Source organism: Psammomys obesus, unplaced genomic scaffold, assembly GCF_907164565.1.
Source record: "Psammomys obesus unplaced genomic scaffold, mPsaObe1.curated_primary_1811, whole genome shotgun sequence".
Classification (NCBI taxonomy): Eukaryota; Metazoa; Chordata; class Mammalia; order Rodentia; family Muridae; genus Psammomys; species Psammomys obesus.
The window spans coordinates 5,510,226-5,521,032 of record NW_026596085.1 but is presented as its reverse complement, the minus strand read 5'-3'; the positions used below and the strand labels follow the sequence as shown (position 1 = coordinate 5,521,032).

Genomic DNA, 10,807 nt, shown 5'->3' with positions numbered 1-10,807 from the left:
AGAAGAAGAAGAAGAAGAAGAAGAAGAAGAAGAAGAAGAAGAAGAAGGAAGATAGTCACTGTCAACACAGCTCTGGTAGATGTGGACACTTGTACAAGTCAGACTCTGCAATGGCACAAACCTAGGGAAAGATGGGAGCCCACAGCCCAAGCCCTGCTTGCGCCATGCAAATAACTAGCGGTCGCCAGATAATGACAAGTGGGAAGACACAGCTCAGCACCTCCTCTGTCCCCTTCTACTTAATGGCATTTTCTTACAAATTTAGTTAGGCTTTCACAGTATTGTACTTTTTTTTTAATTTTATGTTTGTATGTGTTGTTCTCCTTTGGATATTCTTCTAATTTTGTTTATATGTTTTTCTCATTTGGGAAAATTGGGGACAGTATATTTTCCCTCTATTTAGTTTTTGTTGTTGTTGTTTGCTGTTTTTTTATCCCTTCTTACACACCTCACCTTCTCTATTTCAACATTTCTCCACTCCTCTCTTTAATTTACCTGTATTTGACTTTAACTTATTGGCTTTTGAAAAAGATGCTTTTAAAACCATTTAAATCATTTTATGAGACTATAAACTAATCACATTATTTTCCCCTTCACTTTTCCTCCCACTAAACCTTTCCATACACCTGTTCTCTTTAAAATCCATGGCCTCCTGTATCTTTAACAGAAGTTACAAGTCTCTCTCTGTGTGTGTGTATGTGTGTGTATATTCTTAAATGCAAAAATACAGCCTTCTCAGTTTGTATAATGTTACTTGTATGTATGATTTAAGGGCTGACCATCCAGTATTGAGAAAAATGGCTCCATAAGATCAGGTTATAGGCAAGTCTGCAGGACACATTCTTAATTAGTCAGTAGTGGGGGAGGGCCAAGACCATCATGGGTGATGACATCCCTGAGCTGGCAGTCCTGGTTTCTAAAGAAAAACCAAAGTGGGATGGCCAAGCCACAGGGAGCAAGCCAGTAAGCAACACCCCTCTATGGCCTCTGCATCAGGTCCTGCTTCCAGGTCCCTGCCTTGAGCTTCTGTCATGACTTCCATTGATAATGAACAGTGATATGGAAGAGTAAGCCAAATAAACCCTTTCCTCCACTTGCTTTTGGTGGCAGTGTTTCATTACAGCAATAGAAACCCTGTCTAAGGTGCATCTCTACCACATTCTCCTCTCTCTTTCTCTCTCTCTCTCTCTGTCTCTCCTTTCATTTTTTTTAATCTCAATTCTTACCCTTTCTTTCTCTCCTTCCTTTCTCTCCTTTACTACTTCCACACTTACCTTAAATAGCATTTGGCTTCATAGCACACCTCACGGAAATTCTGCTGTTTTACTTTTTGTGTTCATTAATGGCTATACTTGGTTGTAAGCATATATGTACATCTTACATAGTTTGATGTCGTTGCAGCCACAATAGCTGTGTTTTTCTCTCTGAGTGTTACTGTGGATTTGTCATTCAAAGCTTCTCAGTAAGATGGCCCTGTCAGTTCCAGAAGTGGTATTCACACCAACAGATGTATAAATTGCAACACGGAGAGAGAAAATGCAAAAATCTGTGACTGTCCTAGACAATCCCATTTCCCCAAATAATGAGCTGAAGAATACGAAAACAGGAGAACATGAATCACGTGGACTGTCCCAAAATATTCCAGTTCCCCAGCTAATAAGCTCAAAGCTACAGAAACAGGAAAAATGTCAAATTATCTCAATTCCCTAGCTAATGAGCTCAAAGAAACTAAAACAGGAAAAGTGTCAAAAGCTCCTAATTCTCCAGCTAATTATCTCCAAGATACTTAAACAGGGAAAATGTCATATGAAGATTTGAAAAGCTTTCTGGTAAAAGTGATGAACAGGCTGAAAAGGGATACAAACAGAGGAATTCAATCATGACCCTAGGGGGGAAAGAAAACATTGTAGAGGAAACAGTCAGCAAAATGGATGAGAAATCAGAAATGAGGATTAAAAGTCATCAGCACAAGATAAATTCAGCAAGAAGATTCATATTCTGCAAAAAATATAGAAATATTGGTAAAGAAAAACTCAATGTAAACAACAAAACAACAGAAAGCATGCCCAAAATATTTGACCAAGCAGAAGAAAGAAAACACGAGTGATAGAAAGCAAGGTAGAAGAAAGCTGCATATGAATACCAATAAGAGAAAGAGTGACCAAGGATGGCCAGGATGGCCAGGAATCACAACATATGATTAGGAAACCAAACCTATAATCCCTGGGATATAAGGAGAAGAGATGAACACTAGAGGAATGGAGAATATATTCAATGAAATTGGAATAGAGAAGTTCCCAAATCTCCAAGAAGAAATAAATATTCACACACAGGTGGCTTTAGGAACTCCAAATAGACTTGGCCAGAGAGAAGACTCTCTGCATAACATATTATTAAGATATAAAAAATGCAAGGCAAAAAAACAATACAAATATGCAGAAGGAAAAATGCCAACCTAATATGAAGGCAGACAATTAGGACAAGATAAGATCTCTCATTAGCACCAGCAAAGCCAAGAAAGCACAGAACGATACTGATAATCCCCAAAAGTGAATAATTGTCATCCAAAAATGCCATTGCTATCACAAGGCCCTTTTAAAATGAAGAAATGACATTTCCAGACAAACACAAACCAAGTCAGAATTGTATAATATATATTTAAAGGGATACTACAGACAGTAAACTAAGAAGGAATCTTGTTGGTGTAATATATATTTTTTTTAATGTATACACCTTACCCTTGTTCATTCAAATACTAATTTCTCCACCACCCCACCCCCAACTCTCTGGTTTCAATCTGGATATTGCATTGTGATACTCATTCTAAGAATCCTGTCTCAACTCTTGTGTAAACAGGACAAAATAAAGCAACTAGACACAATCTTGAGCAGGGAGGAGCCAGAGGACAGGAAAGAGGGGAGGAGCCAGAGGCAGGAGATGAGTGGGAGGAGAGGGGAGAGAGGAGAGTGAGGAGAGCAGAGCTGGAGGAGAGATCTTGGAGGACATGGAGCATGAACCAGACCTAAGATTTCACAAAAAGCAAGTATAAGGTGGGAAATTTAAATGTTAGGAAACTGAGGGCTTGGAGGTTTAGAAGGGAGTAAATATTGCCCAGCATTGTGTTTTAGGTTAACTAAAAACCCAGTCTCTGTGTGGTGATTTGGTTATATAGTTGCTTAGGATTAACAGCAGCATTACCAGAAGATAAATCAATAGTAAATATTAATCACCACTTAGAACAAAATCTCAAAACTAAGAGCACAGTAAAGACTAAACATGAGAAGAATAGCAGGACAATTGTAAACACATAGATGTTTTGGAATTTGAGTATTCAAAGTCCTTCCTAATGAGTCTTCCTATTACATGAAATTTATACTAATCGCCCCCCTTCTAATCTCTAATTTTATTAATTGGTGTCTTTTACCTCAGCTTCCAAAAAACAAACTACCCAACCAGCTGAACTGGCCTACCAGCTTACTACAGATAGATAACAAATTACATCAAACAAAACAGACATGGGTCAAAAAAGATAAAACATAAACAAAGAGACAAAACAATGACGGCAATAAAAAGCTTCTCAAATTGATGTGGTCTGATGCTCCACACTGCTTAACCTTTGTTGACATTATCAACAAAGAGTAGCTTAGTATGTAGTTCAGTGTTAAAGTACTTGTGTAGTAGAAAGTTTTGGAGTCTTTAAAACCTAAGCTATGTTACATAAACATGTTTTTGTTTTAATCCCAGGTGTGAGATGTGAGGCTGATTCAAATTGTCCAAAGCAGCAAACTATTTATTTGCCTTGTGCAGACCCTGAGAGGGGCTCTTTGCCAGCTGCAGATAGTTTAATCCTGAGGACCTAGAGATGGAATAAATGCCAGAGCCCAGAGAGAGAAAGGAGGCTCCAAGGAAGAAGAATGCTGATGCTCCTGCTCTTCCTGGTAACTGTTGATACAGTTTGAGAAGAAGAAGTTGGAGAAATCCTGAAACAAAGATTGGACCTGCCAAAAAACCAAAACAACAACAAAAAGACCCTAACCATCAGGAAGTAGCTAAGAAAAACTATGTCCCGTCTCCCCACCAACCTTATTTCTCCCCAACCTAGTGTTGGGGTGTTGGAAGAGATTGAGGTAGAGAAGGAAGAGATATAAGAAACCAAAATAAAAATAAGGAACCTTATGGAAGAAGGGGGAGATAGAAAGACCTGGAAGGGACAGGAGCTCCACAAGAGACCAACAGAGCCAAAAAAAAAAATGGGGTTCTGGTGGTCCAACAACCATGCTTGGAGTGAACCTAGTCCTCTGCTCAGCTGTCACCCATTGGTAGCTTTGTCTCCATGGGGGGGGGGTTCCCTAGTAAGGAGAGCAGGTGCAGTCTCTGGCATGAACTTGGTTGCCTGCTCTTTATTCACCTTCTCTTGGCAAGTTGGCCTTACTAGGCCACAGAGAAAGAGGACCCAGACAGTCCTGATGAGACCTGATAGGCTAAGGTCAAAATTGGGAGGAGGATTTCCCCTATCAGTGGACTAGAGGAAGGACATAGGTTAGGAAAGAGGGACAGAGAAGGGGACCAGGAGGAGACGAGGGAAGGGGATACACCTGGGATACAAAGTGAATAAATTGTAATGGATAATAATATTATAAACTATAAACTGGTCATGTAGATGTGAGGATGGCGAAAAGAAAATTTAATAACAGCCATCAAGGTTACCATCATCAATGCTGATAGTAGCAATATTGGCTAAGGTTAGCTATCAAAGTCGTCAGTCAACAAGGCATGTCAGAGATCAGCAAGGTGGCGCTGTAATTGCTCCTGTCTGTGTGAATGGCAAGTAAACTGTTCATAATCACTTCTTTTGTTGAGCCAGGGGAACAGGTATAGAATGTATGAACCCTCCATTGGCTCAACCTATAATAGCACAGAGAATCAGTGCTATTATTCTCCTAAAAATGCATCAGTGTCTGTTTTCTCCCATAAATCCTATGAAAAGTCTCCACACAATCAGATCAATGGTTTTCATCTCTTTGAGAGCTCTTCTAGTCTCAGAATTTTTCTCACTGTTCCTGCACTCTCTTACATTTTGGTTGTGAGCCTAGCCTTTAACCGCTGAGCCATCTCTCCAGCCCTTCCTGTACTCTCTTAATTAACCCTGGTTCCACTTTGCCTACGCCCACTAAAGTGGTCTTAATCTTTGAGACAAGGCATTCCAGAGCCACCATCTCAGGTTGACTTTTAGTGACCTTTGGGTCTTTGGCACATTTAGTCTCTCAGTCATACCTATCTTGGCCAAGAAAATCTCACCATTTTCAAAAACTGCATCATTACTGCACACCTATAAACATTCATATGCATGCACACAAAAGGGAAGGTGGCTCACCAGGTTAAGAGAACGGGCTGTTATTCCAAAGGGCCTAAGTTCAGTTGCCAGCACCCACACAGTGGCTCTCAGCTGTCTGTGACTCCAGCTCTACAGGAGCTGACACACTTTTCTAGTCTCCATAGGCACTGAAATGTGGTACACAGATACACATGCCGGCAAAACATTATACAAATAAAATAAAAATACTTAAAAATTATACATTGAACTCTTAGTCATAGCCACTGTCCCAGATCTGGTCAATCACCAACATTCCTTGCATCCTGGGATGGCCCTTCTTTGATCAAGAACCTTAGACTGATCTTTTGGTGGTTTTTGATTTTTTGTTTTGTTTGGTTTTGTTTTTGTTTGTCAATTGCTGATGGCTGTGTTAAATAATTAGAAAATCCTACTAGCTCTATCTCTAAAATATGTCACTTTCCAACACTTCTACCTAATGATGCTGGTATCAGCTTCCCTTCGGTAACTACAAACAAGCCTTAGAATCTGGCTTCCCTCTCCAGCAGCAAACTTTCCTAAGACCCAGTACCCCTGGCCCTCCAGCCTCTGATGAAGCCCTGCTTCTCTTAACAACATGTGGGTCTTTGGTCTCATTGGTCTGACAATTGTTTCCCTCCCCCTGTCATTAATTAAATGTATTCGTCCATCTGACTGGAATTCAAACACCATTTTCTTGGGGACACCTCTGACCTCTTTACAGTGGCATTTCCTCTACTCTGAATGTTCTAACAGTATCATAATGCAATATCTGAAGTATTTTATTGTTCCTTTACTCCCTCCAACCTCCTGTGATTGTCTGTAAGGCCAAAAAGAAATCAGACCTTGTTCATCACTGTAGTCCCAATGTCTAGAAAAGCCAAATTCAGAGGAAGTGCCTAATTTTAAATATTTATAAAAAGTATGCAAATTTATATGACACTAAATGATAAGATTCTTGATGATGCTGTTTTCATCCCAGATTGCTATTTCTGGGACAATTCTAAATTTGAAAAGCTCCAAAACTGAAAACTCACCCAAGATAACGAACGTAACTCTTATGTCCTGCTTCATACTCTGTGCACTGTCTTCCCTACACTGTCTCCCTTGGCATTTAGAAATTGTGGTCTGAAGGCGTCAACACACTAAATAAATTGGTGAACAAGCACAATGTCCATCTTGTTCTGTGAGATTCTACAGCCTTTCTCCTTCCCAACTAACAAATCAAAGTGACCTTTGTTGAGATTCAGGGCCTGAGAAAGGCTGAAGGTGGACCACAGACACAGACATAAATGGGAAATTCGTAATGCTGTCTTGGCTGTGAAATGTTCTAATTTTTTTATCAGGAAGGTCGCTCTTTTATCAGTTCAAAAGCATGTGTATCCACGAGGTCGTGTGAAAAGAATGTGTTATCCGTTGCATTTCTCTTCTTCCGAGCATAGTAATTAGCCTCCACATCTAACAATGACAATTCAGACCCAAACAAGGCTCATGGCTTGTGTTTTCTCACAAATGATTACACAATAAACTATGAAAGCCAGAAGCCAGCTCAATAGGCTTGAATGGACTAGGAGAAAGGAAAAACTGAGCATGGCCATCTGTCTGACTGGGTACAATATATTTGTGTCTGTTACCTAACCTCTCCAAGATCAATGTCTTTGAAATAGTGCTTAGAGCATAAGTGTCAAGGATTTCAACTTTAAAAGTATTCATTAGTGAGAGAATTTTAAGAGAGCAAAAAGCTTATTCTTATTCTTAAGTTTTCTTGTGCTTTCTTCGCTTTAATTATTTTCACTCTTATAAAACATACAATAAAGAAAACAGATGTCAGTGTCTGTGGGCCCTGGTTGTTACAATCTAGATGAGAACAATTTAATTTAACCATGAGCCTATACACTCCATCTCAACAGAACCACCCAGAGTAAACTATTATTATACATTCTGCACAAAGGCAGTAAAGCACAAAGGATCTGAGAAGTATGAGAGCTGTAGAGCATTCCACGGGAGCTTAGAAAGAAGTCCTAGCTAAGAAAAATCTCTAAAAGATAGAAACAGGGCTGGAGTGATGGCTCAGCACTTAAGAGTATTGAGTGCTGCTGCAGGACACAGGTTCAGATCCCACACCGACACGAGGTCTCACAGCTGCCTATAATCCCAGGTCTAGGGAAATCGATACTGTCTTTTGCTGTCCCAGAACACCAAGCATGCATATGGCGCACACCCATGCAGGCAAAACATCCACACACATAAAACAAAAGCAAAAACAAAACAAAACAAACAAAAAAAACCCCACATCTTTTAGAGACAAACAAACCCACACACAACGAAAACTCTGGAGCAGAATAAGAGCTGTATGTGAGCATGCCTCCGAACCTGTGACTATAACCAGCCAAATCTGGGCTTTCTGCTTTGATACTTTTAAGTTTTTAACGTGGTGCTCTTCCTTGTTCTTTATTTATTATAACAAACAAAAATCTATCCAAATATTTTCCCCTGAAATTTACTTTTGTGAACTAGCATAGTTGACTTTGTTCTATGTAAAATGAGACACTTCAAAGTAATCAAATGTATACTTTCTATAATAAATATATCTACCCTTCATCTTAATTATAAGCACTGGATGAAAATTCTATCCTTTCATCATACATCACATGGAAATTAGTATAGGCATAATACATATGTGATATGTAGTTCGAATATAATTCTTAGGTTGTTTTTCATAAATAATCCTTTGTATTAGTCAACTGATATACAATACCACCAACTAGGTAATTTTTAATGAAAAAAAAAATACCTTTCCTGAGTTGCTAAGTTCATTGCAGTATCTGAAAGACACTGGTTTCCAAACTAAAAGAATACTTAAAATGAGGGCTGCTGTGACGTACAGAGGTTACTTGATAGACAGGACATATCTGAAATATAAAACAACCCCAAATCCCAAGGTCTGGGGCTCAAATGTTAAAAACAACCTATCATTGCTCGATGCCTCTGTCAAGAGACCATATGTTCTGGTTTATAATAAAAAAAAAAATTGGACCAGTACTGCGGAACTGTATTGCCATTTAAAAGCAAAGCCTATATAATGTGCACATTGTGGTGGAGGGAATTCAGCTGGGCTTGGAATGGGGCTACACTGGCCATTCTAGTCACTATGTAGTTTGCTAGTTAAGGCTCCAGAGTTAAACAGTACATCATATCCAGCAACAATATTTAAAAGATGTTTCTTTGCCTATATTTTATAGTGAACTATTCTTTTTAGCTTGGAGCCAGTTTTTGCATTGAAGATAATGTTCTTAAACTTTACTCCATTAGAACCAGGAAAAAGAGAATTTTTTCCTGCCCCACCTTAGGCCAGACTCATTTAATTCTTGATCTGTAACTATTTTGTACAGTCTGTAAATATGTAGAGAAAAACAGAAGTTCACACGCATGAAGAGTCCACGCGTCGGGATGCCTGGCACTTTCTGGTGATGGAGGAGCTGTGGCTTCCATCCCCAGTGGCATTCTACACTCACCCTCACCATGCAATCCTAACTTACTATTTTGCACACAATTGTCCAAACCAACCTCTAAGATGCTTAAGATTGGGTACGTCTTGTTTTTTCCTATTCTGATTTCAAAATGTCATTTTGCATAATCTCTATTGAGAATAAAATAAGCTCATTTTTAAAACAATTACCTAACAACACTGCAGACAAGAAACTGCATTTTCTGCTTAAATGTTTTTCTTCCATCTTAAATTGCATCTGGTATGAATGATGTCTAGGTTATTGCTCTTTGATTTGGTACAAATAAAAAATCCTCTCACTTGCTTCAAAATATCACACTAAGAAGACTAGCCTTCTGATCAGCTAAAAAATAATCCCATTTTTCTTTTAGTACCACACTAGACAGTTTGATTTAATTATTATTATAGACACTTACATAAAGCTTTCTTCTGAAGAGTTTTGGCCCATTTAAGCAATGTCATTACATGGACAGAGAGAGTCTTTTGAGAAAATGTAATGGGGCATGAAAAATAATAAAATCTACAAAATGCATTTATTTAAGGATTTTAATAATGAAGAGAAATTGCATTTCAGACCAAAGAGCTGGAAGCTGAGTGCTCTCTCTTATTTTAAAATAAGGCATGATTGAGCAGGCGCAGCATAGCTTCCTGAACCACAGTAGAGCATCCTGTGCTGTCCTTTGCAAAACTACTTTCATTTAGAACGTGAGTTCAGACATTCACAGGCCGCCATCAACAGAACTTACTGAAGATGTGTAACTGCAACTCATTTGACAATACTTCTACTAGACAGCACTGTATTGTTGAAGCAAAAATGTTTGGGTTTCGTAGGTTTCCCCTTTATTAAAAGATAGCCAATGAAACAGCATTATCTTGCAAAGTTACTAGGAGGCATGGGAGTGCGGCCCAACTAGTGCCATTTCAAGGACCCAGTGAAACAAAAAAGCATTGTTCTCAGGAACCCCCACGGCTTCCCAGGAGAGTTCCCCCCAAAGTACGAAAACAATAAGATCCATATTTTGGTAGAGTGATTTGTAAACAGCTAGGCATAAATAATACACATCACTACAGGCTTTGATCCAGCAACTTCACCCTTAACGATATTCCGACTACTTAAAGCTATGAAAAGTGAGTCAAGTTTCTCTATGAATGATATCATATTGCTGCTCCTAAGAAAGAAAGAAAGAAAAAAAAAAGCATGACATAGCCTTTGAGAAGGAAGAAACAGCATTATAGAAAATTTACAGTGTAATAATATGCAGCAATGTCTACTTGTTCTGGGAATGTCCTCAGTAGAAGCCATTAATAACGAGAGTCGAGGGAAGAAATGGCACCATTCTTATCATAGAGAAAGCCTGCATGGTCATATGTGACATGGTGTGAGAGAAATCACTTGGCAAAGCACACAAAAACTAAACTCTGGGAGGACAAGGGAAACTAAAGTGTACTTTGCTGTTTTACTTTTATTTCCTTTTATATTTTGAGTAGTATGTAAGCAGTTTTTATTAAGCTGCTAAGATGTGCTCGAGCCTTCTGGCTCTTCTGAATCTACTTAACTGGTCTCATATTCATGAGTGAAATGAGCTCTAGAAGAAATTAAAGCACTGGTACACGAGGCAACTTGCTGAACGTTCCCATGCTGATTTGTAGGAGTTTCCACATGGTGTAGACTTGAGCTAGCTGTAGAGGCACTGGACATCTGCCACCGCGAATCCAGAGCCAAAACAGCTGCACATCCTTCCATTATCCCACATGCCTCCACTCCCTCTGCACTTCTGTCTCCTGCCCTCACTCTGTCTTTATGAACCTCACACGTACTTGTGTTTACATAGCTCTGTATGTCCCAGACATGAGATAACAAGCCAGTGTTCATAGCTGTGACTCCTTTGAACAGAAATAAAACAGTATCTTAAGTGCTGTTTTTAGCTAGGGCTTAAGAAACATCTTTT

General features: G+C 39.1%; 1 protein-coding gene across 3 annotated transcripts in view; it reads right to left on the bottom strand.

The window, feature by feature from the left end:
* Nell2 (neural EGFL like 2) overlaps positions 1–10,807 on the bottom strand; it is a 298,553-nt gene that overhangs the window by 190,128 nt on the left and 97,618 nt on the right. The gene's annotated exons all lie outside the window — the stretch shown is intronic.